General features: G+C 41.9%; 1 long non-coding RNA gene across 1 annotated transcript in view; it reads right to left on the minus strand.

Moving 5' to 3' along the window:
- Positions 1 to 2,442: 2,442 nt before the first annotated feature.
- The window catches only part of LOC132327497 (uncharacterized), a 33,978-nt gene continuing 22,158 nt past the window's right edge, over positions 2,443 to 14,262 (minus strand). Inside the window, exon 5 of the long non-coding RNA XR_009486536.1 lies at positions 2,443 to 6,545. This is a non-coding gene — a long non-coding RNA (uncharacterized LOC132327497). The remainder of the gene's footprint in view (positions 6,546 to 14,262) is intronic.

Consider the following 14,262-nt stretch of genomic DNA (forward strand, 5'->3'; position numbering starts at 1 on the left):
AGCCCTGCAGAGTGAGAGCAGTGTCCCCAGCCCTGCCTGCCCACTGCCCTTTCCCCAGGCTCATCCCAACAGGTGTCTTTATTTATGTGATGCTCTTAGCAGGGTTAAAATCAAATGGCCACTCTGAGGGCAGAAAGGGAGAAGCAGTCCTGCTTAGTAAAACACAGTTATTAATTTTCTACATTATAATCTTTCATTACAGTGCTATATTTAAAGCTAAGACTTTTTTTTTCCTTTGTTCCTAGCCCCTATTTACAGAAATGTCTGTATCTCCAGAAATATTACATTTTGGCTGGAAATCATTATGCTTCTCTTAATTTCAGGAAAGAGCTGTTAAAAAAGTGTAATACCTCTGTTCAAATGATATCAATATAAAAAAGTAAGAGAGTCTTATTAGATGAATCTTCATTTCCCATTTCTTTTTACTGGGTCCATAGTATAAAGCAGTTGAAAGGGCAGTTAGCTAAATTAACAAAAGAAGCATTCATTAAGGACTATTAACCACAAAGGTGTAAACTCAGTTCTTGGCTTCAGGAGCCAGTAAGTTAAGTCACTAAAGTTACTGGAAACTGAAATATCACATGATTCTTGCCTTGATTTAATCTAGCTTTAGACTGGAGGGAGATGGCTTAGGTGCATGGTTGCACGTAGCCTGGCATTTTAATGTTGTAAAACCAAAAGACAAAGAACCAAAAAATAGCTTTTAAAAAGTATTGTCACGGGGATTTTGTTGGCATGCATTGCATCAGCAGACACAGGTTGTCAATGCTAAACTCACCATTCAGGGTTGGGAATATGTTTTGCACTGCCACACAGAGCTCTGTCCAGGTTAGAGAAGAGGGTTGTCAGTGGAGCAACTTCTTGTTAGGTCTGCATGCATGCAGGGAAAGGCATTGACAAGGAAGGTAGGGCACAGAAATATTCAGCAGTGGTGGGTGCAGTTCCCAGAGAAGCTGGACAGCTGCTTCTGATGTTCATGAAAACTTTCACACCATGGGTTACACACAGCCAAATCCTGTTGTGGCTGGCGTAGTCATGGCTAGGGTGAGAACAAGGGAGGGGGAGAAAGGCTGAAATCAGGGGAGCCTAGGCAGCAAGGGAATTAAAGGTTAAAGATAGACCACTGTCAAGCTGTATTTGTCATTTCCCACATGCTAACCCCTGGTAGTTTAGAGCGCTCAGGAACAGGTATAAAACCTCATTTCTACCCACGGTTTGATGTTGGAATTGGGTTTCATCTCTGACAAACCCAAGCCAAAAAACCGTGGGAATGAGATTGCTGTTATCCAGGGAAGGACCCAGACACCTCTGTCATGCTTGACACCATGCAACCAAGATGTGCAGCCAAACCAGAGGAGTAATGAAGACAAGTCCTACAACCATGGTCTGCCTGCCCTGTGGGCTAAAGCACGTTTGAGTAAGATCACTTGTCAAATCCACTAGAGAAAAATGAGAGGAATAGAAAAATAGTCTGCTGGAGAAACTCATTGCTGATCACAAGTGGATCTTTGGTGAACTATTTGGCAATATGCAGGTGGGACTGAATGGCATGCAGCAGGCAATTTCTCCCTGAAGAAGGAGGTGTTTTGGGAGCAGAGAGTAAGGGATGAAAAAGGGAAAGCAATCAGAAGGTTTACCAGTTCAGGACCCCAAGCCTGGGATTCCTCCTGAGCATGTGTATCTATTAAGGTAGGACTGTGGCCTCCCTCAGTTAAAAAAAATAGATCTGTCTATTGGCATCAGTATAATGATTCTGTGGAAATGAAAATACATGAAGCATTTCCCAAATGGTCATGCATATGGTTATGCTTGACTTCAAAGCTGAGTGCATTTCTATGACCTGTCTCCCTGGACTCTGCCTTTTCCCAAGGGAAGAAATTCTCTGATTCTTTTGCACTTTTCTTTATGTTTCTAGTGTTAACTCCATTCTTCTTTAGCAATACATTCTTCTTTCTATAAGAAGTCTGAAGGCAAACTCCCACGTGAAGAATGGTGTCAATATTTCCCTCCACAACCTCCTTGTCTTTAAACAGTAAAACTGTTGACACATGGTTCAGAATATGAATATTTGATCAAAATGAAGCTTCAGTGATTCCAGAAATTTCACCTCCCCAAGCATCTTTTTGGCAGATGGCCAGTAATCATCTACATTTTTTTCCATTTGGATCCACCTTGTTTCAGGTTTAATGCCCTTAGAATAGAACAACCATTATGGAAATTAGTTAGCAGCTGCTGTACATCAATGTTTAGAAAATTAATATTACCCACATTACACAGCACAGAAGCTGAATTTTAATGAAGCATGGAAACTATAAGCAAATTGGCCTTTCACCTCATCAGAGAAATAGTCAAACACTACTTTTTCCGAGAAAACTTATAATTTTTGCCAGAATTCTCTGGATGTGATAACAGAAATACAGTATTTTCATTATGACAGAAGGAATTAAATGCTTCAGCAGATTAAAGACAACAATAGAATCTAAACTGTTACATCTTCTTACTGCTAAGCTTTAGAAATATGTTCTCTTAGTTGTATGACAGTGGAAATGACAATGCTTTATAATAACAGCTCTAACACATGAAGAGAAATGGTCAGATATATGCTGGGAGGAAAAGTGATCTAAGCAGTCAGTTGAGAATTGAGGTTTCCTCTGGCTTAGGAGCCATGACCAGCCCATACCAAGAAGGCAGCAGAATCAGTCCCTCACTGATTTTTTGGTTGCTGGCTTCTTTGCTTTCCAGCTTCTCACCACCATTTTCTTCTCCTTTTTATTGAACTCTCAAAAATGTTCAATTCTGACCTCTGTAATTTAAATCGTGTATCTTCTTTTATATTCTAAGACAGTTATAACATCACATGATAAACAGATTTCCTACATCACAGGAAAAACAGAAGGGGTGAATTTATTATACTCAAGGAATGTATCATGGACATTTTAGTTTCAGCTAGAAGCATTTAGCTAATGCATTTTTCTCTTCTTTAAAAAAAAAATAGAAAAACTGACTTTGAAAAACTTGCAGGGTGCCTTTCTGCAAAGACTTTCTAAAAATAATTTTATAGCCTTTTTGAAACACCACCCTAGCATGTGTTTCTGTGTATGTGCTTGTGTAGTGTTGTGCATTTTGTAAACATGCATCAAGACTGCCAGTAAAAATTTACCTTGAGGGTACATTTATTCTATAAATGGCAGCGAGTACAAGTAAGTCTTTTGATGGAAAATTATGCATTTTCTAGCAGAACTATTTACTGGAGTACAAAGTTAGAGGAACAGGTCTGAATGCTGTAGTAGCCAAATTTAGGTTTTACTCACATTTAGTTGGCAATAAAAAAAGGCCTGAAACTCTCAAAAGTTAATAAATGTGAAATAAAAAAAAGCATCAGGAAGACGTTACACGGCTCAAATAACTGTACTATAAGCTGACTCACCTGGCTGCAACAGGAATTCTTGGTGTGTAGGGATTCAAATTAATGGAACTTTGGATGAATAAGAAAGTCTGCTTATCATTTCCCTCAGACACAATGCTGATTAGAAGACTGCAGCAGAACCATAAAGTGCTATAAAATTACTTAAAGGTCATCGCATGTTGTAATAAACTGTAACCTAATTTATTTTTTCTTTAATGCTGACATGAATCTGCTGAAACTAAAAAAAAAGCAGGTAACTTTCTCAATTAATGTCAAAATGTTCCATTTTATTTTATAGGTTGTTTTACCCATTCTAAGTTGAACTGATGCTTTATTATGGTATCATTTTATGAGCCCAAAGAGACATTTTGACATTTAGCATAATCTTCCAGAAAATCAGTAGAGAAATGGTTACAAAAAGTGTACTGAAACAAAATGTAGGAAAGATTACATTATAAATAGGAGTGGTGAATAAAGTATTGTTTTTTCCCCACTTCAGATGTGGGGGCTGTATTTCCCCCGCTTTCTCTATACTTTTCAGCACTGTCTTTGAAATAAAAGGCAAGCAACTTGCAAGAGACCTTTGAAAAGCAATAAAAATCCTTCTTCAGACTTCATTTTTGTCTCGTTATTTTACCTGTAACCATTTCATGACAGTCTAGTGCAGAGGTATTATGGATTTCAACTGCAATTTATGGGCAGTCTCTGCTCCTTGCTGGAGCACTGTGGGTGAAGAGATGAGACATAAAGGGTTGAATAGTCTCATTTAAAGAGCCTCTCTGTGACTGGGCACTCGAGCACCCCAATTCACGCCACCACAATGCAAGGGTGGGAGGATGCTGGCAGCCCCTCTCCCTCCACGGGCTTTGGTCCCCTGCCTCTCTGCTGCTTCCCCACACAGCTATAATTCATTGAGCAGAGATGCAGAGCAGAGGTGACTGACATACTCTGCTTGGGCTCTTTCAAGGACATGGCCACACGGTGCTCCCCCGCTGGCCCCTTCCCTGGCTCCCAGCCACGGCTGCCAGCATGCTGGCCACATGCCCTGCACGTCTCTGAAGCCAAGGGGTGTGGAAGAATACCCCAGAAGGTTCATTGAAGCCTGGTGCTTTAGGGATTGGCAGAGAATGAGTCCTTCCTAATTAAAAGTTTTAATTTACTTTTGAGCCACCCCATAGGTCCCCAGAACAATCCTGGTTTACTCTATGTGTCTTCAGAAGGACATTTCTCATTTTCCTGTGCCCACTAGAGACCTAAGAGCTGGAAGTGACACTGGGAAGATGCTTTCTTCAGGAGGCAGAGGTTGGAGGAGCGGAAGGCAGTGGCAGTGGTCTGGAAAGCTCCCCAGGAACCAGGGCTAAGCCCAGATGGGTCTCACTGTCCTTGGATCTTCTCTCTTCATTGGCAAGGGAAGTGGGAGGTTGTACTTCACTGAGTATTAATCACTAAATGCTGACATCATGTCAGGGATTTCTCTGTTTTAACAGCAACTGTTTCCAGGGACTCAGTGGCAGCTCACAGCTGCCTAAGGCCAAACAGTGGCCCCTGTCTGCCAATGGACACCAAATGTTTTAAGGGATGTGTGTGTGTGGAGCCAGCAGCCCAGAAGGGTGAGGGGAGAGGTGTAAGGAAAGGCCATTGCCGATCCTGCCCGGGGCACCATGGACATCCGCTCAGTGCCAGAGGTGCTCTGTGCCATGCTTGGGGTTGGGAAGAGCTGGGGAGAGCAAGCCATGGAGGGCTGGACATTCAGGAGGACACCGTGAGCACGAAATTCAATCCCTATGCAGCTGACATGTTGTCTGGGATTCACAAATAAACTGTGTTGGGCAGTGTTAGAAAAGGGACCAAGACTTACACTGTGCGTGGTGAGTGGCCAAGGATAACCACTCAGAAAGCCCCCATCAGGGAGAAGGTGTGGAGCTCACAGTCAGAACAATGCCACTCTTGTCTTGCACTAGGAAGGAGCAAGTGGAGATAGTACCATCCCCCTTCTGCACTCACTTTGGAGATCTGGACCTCAAGTCAGTCGGGCGGGGAAAAAATCTTCACCAATCTCAGCACCACAGGAAGGTTGTTTGACTGCTGGGGGCTTGGAGAGGGATGTGGTTGATCACCATCATCTCCCCCTGCCTTCAGGGTTTGGCATGGCGAGAGCACCCGGTGCCTGCACGCTTGTCAAACTGCCAGCAGCAATTTTCTTTGGGAATTTAAACACTGGCAAGTGATACAGAGGACAGTGAAACAATCATTTTGGACAAATAAACTTTCTGCTGAGTGAATTACCTTTGGTTTTGCTGTAAACCTCAGGTATTTTCTGCTCTGGTGGTGCTTAGTGGAAAGGCATGAAAATGCACTGATGGAACAAAAGGAGGGGAGAAATAAATAGAGAAAAGAGGAAAAAAGAGGAAGGTGTGGGTGTTGCACAGTTAAAGGCAAATGTTAGAAGAGAGGGCATATAATTAGGGTATAAGGCTGGGATCCCCATTGATCCAACGAGCCTCACAAGCTGCTTTCTCACCATGTGTTAAAGCACCAGATCCCTTCCCCAGCACGCCCTGTAAGGCACAGCCAGCCGGTTTTCATCCTAAATGATACGCTTGCAACACCTCCAGTAGGCCTCATTAGCAGGGAGCTGCCAGCATGTGCAGACGTGTTGCACTGAGCTTCCATTTCACAGGCACATTAAAAATGTCCCTGCTATGACTGCAGCTGCAATTTCCAAAGATGACACCAACCCCAAGTGACCGCAACTTTCGGCCTGCCCCAAGGGAGAGGACAGCAGCCACAGATCAGACAGGGCACGGGGGATTTCTGCTTTTCTGTGTTAGTAAGGAGGCAGTATCTGAAGTGCCACTTTTGTAAAGAGCACGGTGTTCAGTTTTCCTCCAGCCCTGATGCTGAACTGATCAATACTAAATCTAAATTATAACGATGGCCCCCGTGAAGCTCGCAAATGTTATGTCAACATGTCTTAATAGCTTTGGCTTCCTGAGCAACCTTATTAGCTGCAACCTTCTCTGCTTCTGCTATTCTCTCAACTACTTCCAGCTATGGAGCCCCCTCTCTAACAATGCTGACCACTTCTTCCATCCTTCTTTCTCTCTTCTGCCAGTGGTGGCTTCCGTCCCGTTGGTTCCTGTCATGTGAGAGATTTCCGACAAGGACATGCAAGAAAAAGAGAAAAGAGGGAAGAAAACAAAATTAATTCCCCTGCCTATTCTCCCCCTCCCTGCAACTGATGAACCAAAGAAGGAAATAATTGCTACTTTCTTTTAATAACAGCACGTTTACAGAAATTTCCATAAAGATGATTCAGAAAGGAATGCATGGATTTCTTCTCTGTGGGGTGTCAAAAATGGTTTGCATTGTTCTGTAATGTAATGTTATTAGTGCTCCATCTAATTTATATTTGCATTTCCCTGTCTCCAGGGCAAATTTTTACAACTCACTGGCAAAGTACTAAATGAAGAAGTGCTGCAGTGCTAAAGAACATTTCCTAGCAAGCTTTCAAGCCATTCATTAATTGCCAAGGGGCCAAACCTGAAAGGTGTTGAAGGACTCCAAAGAAACCCTGAGTATTCTCCATCCTCATGTGGAGCGCAGAGCACGCAGCACTGCAGAAGTGTTTGATCATTATGGCTGTAACATGGAAAGTGGAAATGAACAGACTCTGTGTCTGTAGCCTGAACTTGCTGTAAATGGGAAGGATTGCCTCCCCACTTACCACTGGAAAGGAAGTCGAAAGTGGAACAGAGGCAGGTGAAAGATGAGTGTCAGCTGGAAAACCACCATTTTTCTGAGGTGTCTCACTGCCAGGGCATGTGTCACATCCACATGCATGTGGGATAGTTTAGGCAAACAAGCTTTCATTGATTGAATACTTACAAACTCCAGACTATACAAATACTAATTGTAGCAGAGTTTCTCCTGCCACTTACTGTGTAGGCACAGGGTATTTATCCCAATGGAACAATACAGGGGAGATAGGAAATAATATTAATGTTATTAATGAATTATTCTGAAGTTGCTGTTAACTCTCCCTTATGTGCACTGGGAAACAGATGCCAAGAGATGTAAATGACTTGCTCAAAAGTCAGATGGGAAGTGAGTGGCAGTGGGGAGGAGGACATGAATCCCATGAATCTCAGTCACATTCTTCATGCTCAAACCATTTTCCTCTTTTCTGATATCATTGATATAAAAAGTATAAATATCTGTACATAAAATGTCCCTTCATAAATTAAACACCACCAAGTGGATTCCTAATTCTGAGACTAAGTGTGTGGCATTTCAAGAATTTTCCCAGCAGCTCAGGACAAGCTAATTTGGGTTTAACAACAAAAGCTGCAGACAAGCCTGAACAGTCACCAAGGGACAATGGTTGCTTTCTTCTTCCAGGAAAGAACTCAGGCTTCACAGCCTGTGGAAGAAAAAAATGAACTAAAAATCACCAGGGTTGGGAGAGAAAGAAACGTAATGTGAGGTTTCTGCTGTAAATACCTGATCAAAAGGCAAGAAAAGAAGAAAGAAGCAGCTTCCTAACCTTTCTGGGCAGCAGAAAATTGTGATGATTTCTGTGTCTGTGATGCCAAGGTGGCTGCTTTGCTTTCTAACAAGAGAGTATTATAGTCCAATTAAAACAGAATAAGCTTGTTCCTCCTGTTCTTTAATGTCAATAACTCGAGACTGCAGTTTATGGCAAACTCCATTCACATAATGGGGAAGCTGCACCTGCTTAAACATCAGGTCTTAATTTAGATAAAAGTCTTTAGGGATGCACCTCAGATTTTGTTTCATTAAGATGACTCTACATGCTTCACTGGGTGGTAACCTTTCAGATATACTTGCAAAGCAGAAAAATGTAATATTTCAAGACTTAGCAACTCAAGCTTTATGTTCCAGTATTTTAAGAAAACCCTTAATTAATTCAAGGTAAGGAACCAGAATCATGTATTTTTTTCTTAATAGGGATTCAAAGAATCCATCCACCTGTTCAAAATAGAGGATGAGCCAAAATTTCATGTTGGAGTAACAATTATGTCTGTCAAAGAAACAACATTTCCTCCACTCCCCCCTTTATTTGGCCCATCCTTCCTGTTCTGAAGATATAACCTGTAGAACAAGTCTTCAGCAAATCCAGCAAGTATCATTTGCAAAAACCACACCAAGTTAAAAACAGAAACTGACTTCCACTTCAGCAGCTTGGAGTTTAGGTCAGAGGTGAAGCAATGCAGACACTTGTGTTTATAAATATTATTGAGATCTAAGACACAGTGAACGTTGTATTTTAAAATTGAGATAAACAGTGGCCAAAGGAATGTCCTGTTATGTAACTGTTTGGACTCAAAAGTAATGAGAATGGCTTTCACAACGGAAAAGAACATCCACCTCAGGGCTGGCCTCTCCCTTTGTTTGCTCCTCCATAGATCCACCTCTCTCTGTTCCTCTGGCTTTGGTAGGCAGCAGGCAATTTTCTCTTTGGCAGGAGGGTTTCTGCAGGCTGGTGACAAAGATCTTACCACTCACAAGAGTGAGAGTCTCCATAAGGAAGAAAAACCTTCCACAGCATCCTCCTAAATGATGTTTCTATATACTGGGGTCCTAAGGGCAATGAGATTGGTTGGAGGCTATATAAAGCCTATAATATTTAGGACCAAGTCCCTGAGATAATAATTTAATAGCTGGGCCATGTTTTCAAGAGGAAGACTAGAAACTCACAGTAAAACATGGAAACTGACCTTCAGCTCAACACTTACAGTTTCTACAACCTGGGTACCTGCAGGCTTTCACTATGACTTTCAGTAGACCCAAAGTCTGGCTCTGCATGAAGGGTGCCTAAACAAATCCCTGAAGATCATGTACATGGCAAGACAAAGGACCATGTGCCCTGTTTTTGGTCCACCTCCCTGGCTGCCTATATGTGTCCCCATGTTCTCTGAGGACTTTCTTTCCTTGAATATTTGCTCCAGGTATAGTCCTGCAGTTCTACCCGAGAGAAGACCCTCACCACGGTCTATGGATTTTGCTAAGCTGATCAAACAGACACCACACAAAGAATTTTTTCTGCCTGAGTCATGTGCAGAGGTTTCCATGCCTTTCCTCTGCCTCAATGCAGTATCTGCAGGCTTAGTTTGGACCAGATTAGTGGCACCTGGAGCTAATGCTGCACTCAGAGAGAGAAAAATCCACTGATGTGATGCTTTCAGCTGCATAGGAACGAGGAACTGGTGTCTGGCAGTGATACCAATGCCCCCACAGCCACTGCCTCAGTGGCTGACCAGGGCCATGGACATCTGGGACACAGTAGATGGGTCAGAGCAGTATTTGTTACAGGCATTCTGCCTTAAAAGTGCCCGAATTTTCACACAGGTTAGAAAGGGTGAGCAAACGTTTGCAAATGAATCCCCTTCAGTCCCTAGCCTAGACAAAGCCAGAGAATGAGTGTTTAAGTTGGATTTGGAGGATTTGGCAACCAGCCAGGCCACTTCTTCCCTATTTGTAGCAAAGTGTTAAAAACAGGATAAGGTCCAGAAGGCTCAGATCTGCCCTTCAAAAAAATCCATATAATTGAGGAGTTTCTCTCACTGACACGTTTCTATTTCTGTTGTCAAAAGGAATGAAAAACTAATAATGTTGGGGTTTAATAACCGAATATCCCTGACATACAGAAGGTCTTTAGATTTTGATTGGGAGATTACAAGGTAGGCTGCTGTTACCTGTGTGTTGTAAATGGTGCACAGTGAAATCATAACTGAAGGGCTGAGGTGCAGGTCAGACATGCCACAAACAAAAAAATAAAAGAGCGAGAGAGCTATAATATCTTTCATTTCTCTTTCACCCTGCAGGGTTTTAGGAACAGTAATAAGTAAATAGGTTTACAGCTGTCCACACATGAGGGGTTTTGGATCACCAATATGGCTATATTTTTCAGACATGATAAGTTTAGGACCAGGGTTTTTTAATGATCAGAACTGGTCCAAATTTCAGCCTTAGTAGCACAACAGAAGTTCATGATTCCTGTCTAAAGCACCAACAAGAATGAAAGTGGTAAAATACCTATTATAGGACCTGATTTGCTGCTTTGCATCCTTATTATTGGTGGCAATCAAAACCAAGCAAACAAAAAATTCTCATCTTAAGATGGAAGCTCAGTGCTATAAATAACAATTTCCTGTGAGATTTTTGAAAGATATGCATTCAGTTTAGTGAAAAAAACCCCATATTTTTCTTTCTGTCACCAGAATAGAGACAGTATAACTACACATGAACACACTGCATTCTGACTCAAACACTTCCCTGGAGAATATTCAGTTAAGTTTTTATTTTACAATTTTTATAGTCAGCGATGGTACTTAAAGCACAGAAATAACACAGTGTAATTTGAAGTTATAAGGCTAAATCTCCACTCTTGATCAAAAAAATCTTAAATTGACTTAAAAAATGAGTGAATTCATGTGGCATTTATGGAGCAGGAATATGTAGGGAGTGTTTGGATGTCATTTTCATAAGGACATTTCTTATAGTAACTGAAGCTGCTATAAATTGAATTATGGAATATGAAAGTCCTTAAGGTTTATGGTAGAGTTTGTGACTGCTGAAATGAAGACAAAGAACTTGAGATAGCAGGTGTGTCAGCAGCACACAGAGGCTAAATATGATTCATTTTCTTGTAAAATTAAAATACAATCTTTTTTGCAAATATTTGAATTTCATTGTAGGTTAATAAATACTGGTTTTCTATTAATTCATACTGAAAAAGATGTCTCTTTGTCTCTTTGACTTTGAATAGACTATATTGCACTATAAAGTTTTAGTGCTGTTATTTCTTTTACCACTAATACTTTTACAGTTTCACAGCTATTACACTGCCATGCTCCTTGGACTTGAAAATATGTTCTGTGCACTGATCCCACAGAATCTGTTTATGCATTTCACTCTCCTGAGTTTGTTCATTAGAGCAGTAATTACTTGCAGGAGCAGAGCTTGCCTTTTCAGGTCCTAAAACATGCTACTCTACTCTAATTAGGTTCTTTGAAGCCACCACATCCTGTAAATAATTCAAACATATCTGATTCATGCAAACACATCCAAATGACCTGTAAATATAATTTCATATGCAACAGATATTGAGATACCAATTCTGAGATTTCTGCCTCTTCTGAAGTGCTGGAGATACAACAGGGACTGCTGTCGTACTGGGATCTTTTGGGGTGAAGAAGTGCCCAGGTGCCCCAGGCTCTTCCATGCCAGCACCAGACAGGGTCCAGCTTAAGCTTCAGCAGGGAGACAACAACTTGATATTCACAGAATCCCACCATCACACAATAAGCTGAGTTGGAATTAATCCACAAGGATAATCGAGTCCAGCTCTTGGCCCTGCACAGGACCATCCCCAGGAGTCACACCATGTGCCCAAGAGCATTGCCCAAACACTTCTTGAGCTCTGTCAGGCTTGGTGCTGTGACCATTTCCATGGGGATACCATTCCAGTGTCCTTCTGGGAGAATAAATTTTTCTAATGCCCAACCTAAACCTCCTCTGACACAACTTCAGGCCATTCCCTCAGATCCTGTCACTGGCTACCACAGAGAAGAGAGCAGTGCCTGCACCTCCACTTCCCCTCATGAGGAAGCTGCAGGCTGCCTTGAGGTCTCCCCTCAGTCTCCTCCAGGCTGAACAGATCAAGTGACCTCAGCTGCTCCTCATATGGCTTCTCCCCAAGGCCCTTCACCATCCCAGTGGCCCTCCTTTGGCACTCGAGGTGAGGCCAACCAGGGCACAGCAGAGGGACAATCCCCTCCCTTGCCCAGCTGGTGATGCTGTGCCTGATGCCCCCCAGGACAGGGTTGGCCCTCCTGGCTCCCAGGGCACTGCTGGCTCATATTCAGCTTGCCATCAAACAGGACCACCAGGTCCCTTTCCATGGCACTGCTTTCCAGCCTCTCATTCCCCAGTCTGCATGTACCATACCAGCAGGGTTGCCCCACCCCAGGTGCAGAATTTGGCATTTTCCCTGGTTGAATTTCCTGTGGTTGGTGATTGCCCAGCTCTTTAATTTGCTGAGGTCTGTCTGCAGGGCCTCTCTGACTTCAAGAGAGTCAACAGCTCCTCCCAGCTTTGTATTATCTGCAAACTTGCTTAGTATCCCGTGTCCTAGTAATTTACTAGCATGGATGCATTTGTCAAGCAAGAAGCTTAGCTGAAGTTTTGCTAAAGCCTTTGAGATATGTGGTTGATAAGGAGAGGAACAAACTTTGGACGCTTGAAAAGGTGAGGTCAAGGCAAGTGTCAGCTGAATGATAAATATGATGACTGATATTGCATTTAGTTACCACAGGAAGAAGTACTTTTGAAATAAAATTGGAGACATATTTAATGTTGGTGAGTGCAGTGCCTCTGAAAGACACCAGAATGGAAATTCTAACTTCTCCCCCACCCCCGAACAAATGCACCAAAGGTACCAGTAAAATACAGCAAAAGTAGCAGCCAGACCAAGCAGTATGCTGCCCACTGACCCTGAAGCCACTTCAAAGCCACAAAAGTTGCTCACTTCTATGGCCCACCTAATCTCTGACCTGTCTATTTAAAAGGTGCTATTGAATATTAGTGTTTTGTTGTTGCTGTTGTGGGTTCTCTCTGTTCTCATCCCCTCCCCACAACCTGCTCCTTTTTTTCCTTCTCTTTTCTTCAAGCCAATTCCCTCACTGGTATGAGGCAAGCCATCCCATTTCTCACATGGCACTAAAATATTCACGAAAAACAATTTGTTGTTAACATCAACTTAGGCTACAGCTGGGCACCCAAACATGAATACCACCTGCTTGTCTTTCATGTTAAGGGGACTATTCATGAGCTTCCAGCCATATGTTTTTAACACTCGCAGTGGATCAGCTCCACTGAAGTGGAAGATCTTAAAGATCTGCCTTAAAGATCTTGATTTACATATGTCTCTTCTACTTGCTTAACAACAGCTCCTTGAGAAGGCAAGAAAGTTCAAGCAGGGGTGATATCTTCTAGATACTGAAAGTGAGCATAGAAAAGTATAAAAAACATAGTGAAGCAGAAGTTACAGAAATTATGATACATTGCTCATAATGACTAGAGAAATGTGATAGCTTAATATACCTCATGAAAATACTTAAAAATTAGATAGAATACTTGCATTAAAATTGCAACTTGATTTTTAATTCTATTGACACAGTTTCATTATTGAGACATTTCTAAGTCTTTACCTCAGAAATATTTTGTGGTCATGTCTTCTGAAACCACACTGAAACCACACTGAAGCCATTGCAGGGCTGGTGCTGATGCCTTTTAACTCAACAGTAGGGATCTCAACAGGATTAGATGCATGTTTGGATATACTTTACATAATCAAAGTTTAAGGGAGTACAATTGCACAAATCAGTAGAGTTTTCATTAAAAAGATAAACCTAACAGGACAAAAAATATTTAGTGCTTATATTTTGAAGAACAGATAAAATGTTCCTGTACATCCTATAAGGACCCTTCTGATTTTCTTCTGTCACCTCTTTTCAAGCTCTAGCCAAGTGCCATGTGACAGTCTCTATGAGCTTGAGGATAGACAAAAAGTGCCTAGTAAGAGCTACCTACCACTCAAATGCACAGGAGCTTTGAAATGCATTTATTAATCTTGGTTTTAATAACTCAAAGCCAATCTACTTTGTTCATCTTCCCTATGAAAATGGCAGCTGAAGCACACAACTATTTGAGAAGTTATTATTACTTGCTTCATCAATAAAATCACAGTGCAGATGGGACACAGGACATTTTGTTCCTTCCAATTGTATCCTAAAGCTCTCCTTTCACTCAGTCCAACCTGCATGCACGTG

This window comes from Haemorhous mexicanus, chromosome 5, assembly GCF_027477595.1.
Source record: "Haemorhous mexicanus isolate bHaeMex1 chromosome 5, bHaeMex1.pri, whole genome shotgun sequence".
Taxonomy (NCBI): Eukaryota; Metazoa; Chordata; class Aves; order Passeriformes; family Fringillidae; genus Haemorhous; species Haemorhous mexicanus.